We start from the raw sequence: 1,874 nt of genomic DNA, 5'->3' as shown, positions 1-1,874 counted from the left end.
CCTAAGCTAAATGGTTTATACAAGTATATAGCTACATGTTGATGCCACTATCAGATATTAGTGGTGTCAAGCTAGATTAAATTGTTAGGCCAGAGTAGATGTCAGAATAACATGGGCAGTATGTTGACGGATGGTGCTTGCAATGTTATTGGCAACTCAAATGCTTTTACTGTTAGGTAACCAGTTATTAAAAATTTCTTATATCTATCAACCTTTGATGATTAATTAAAATCGTAATCATGTTTATTAAACAAACAATATTTCTGCATATTTCATAAACAATATACTTTTCATCTTGAAACTTAGATTTGCATCCACAGATGGATGCAGCACTCGGTCGACGACTGCATACAAAAATTACCATGTTACAAACAACCAACCCACAAGTCTTGATTACCTTATGCCCTTCATTGCTAATCCATTTCAAAAATCAAAAAGAAAAAAGTACATCAGTTTCTCACGTTTCCTAACTCTACAGTCTGCACACACCATCCAAAGATTTACACCTACTTTGGCCCCCAAATTACATCGCTATTATTGTGCATGGATCAGAGGAAAAATGTTGTGAGCAATCCATTGATATGAAATTCGTAACTCACCATCTCATTTCGGAGTAAGCAGCTACAACCTACAACATGCAAACTTGACAAACAGGTGGCACGTTTTGCCCAAATTCTACTGTCCCAAACTGAATTCTCTGCTAGAATTCAGCAAAAGCAACAGATTCATTGTCCTGTATCACCAACAACCCCGGAAAAACCGAAGCAAGGTCTCATCTCCTTCTACCCTCCGCTCAATCAGACATCAGCCCGACCGCCAAGAACTTGTGCCAAGACCAATTTGAGGGGAAATAGGAAATGCTTCTAAAAACGAATCGTCAGAGGGGAACACACCATGGCCCGATGCTCGCCCGCGAGGAACCACGCCTTCTGGTGCACGACGACGTACGTGTACACCTGGGATAGTGTGTTCGCGAATCGCGACGCCTCAGAACACCAGGTGCACCTCCTCCTCTACCTTCATTTCTTTGCAACGTGCGAGTTGGACTCCCACTCGGACAAGTACATGGGTGTCGGCACAAGGATGGCGGCGCCAGTGAACGTGCAGTCGCGCACTTCGTCGGCCTCCCCAGCCAAAGTCGTCAGATCGAGTGCCATGCACGCGACACGGGGTGGGTGCGAGGAGGTGCGTGGGGAGGGGGCATGGGAGAGCATCGCGACGATGATGCTGCTGCGTCGTGGGGGCAGAGGCAGGGCAGGCGAGGCTGGTTGTTGCGGCTGGGAGAGGGGGTGGGGGCATGTCGTGGACACCGACTATGGAAGTGGGGTGTCGACGATGGAAACTCCACCTATGGATCGTCGACGATGGGCGAGGAACGAAGGTGGGCGCGGTTGGAAGGGGGCTGTGATCACAACGTGGCATGCGGTGCGATGATGGGGGCACGATGGCGCTGAAATCATGGGCTTTGAGAGGCGGGGGGCAGGGGCACACTGTGGGTGCGGGCGTGGGAGGGGGCAGGCGGGGGCACCACAAGGTGTGGACGCACTCCTTGCTCTCTTAATAGAGTAGTAAAGAAGTGTACGAAGACTTTTGAAAAGGGGGAGAAATAATTAATAAAAAGGGGAAGTCATAAGAAAAACATAAGATGTAGAAAATTGATGAGTGCATACTATGTCATGAGCATCACGTTTATTTTATGACACATTGCACCCCATGAATAGTATGATATAAGTTGTCTCCATACTTTGACCCAAATATGTGCTTTTGGCATTTGAGTACAAAAGTGTTATTTTCTGAAATGCACATATTTAGGGGGAGGAAACTATATCATAGGATTCAAAATCTTATTTATCAAATCTTATGTAAGCTTTAAA

Source organism: Zea mays, chromosome 9 (assembly GCF_902167145.1).
Source record: "Zea mays cultivar B73 chromosome 9, Zm-B73-REFERENCE-NAM-5.0, whole genome shotgun sequence".
Lineage (NCBI taxonomy): Eukaryota > Viridiplantae > Streptophyta > Magnoliopsida > Poales > Poaceae > Zea > Zea mays.
Note: the sequence above shows the minus strand (reverse complement) of the source record.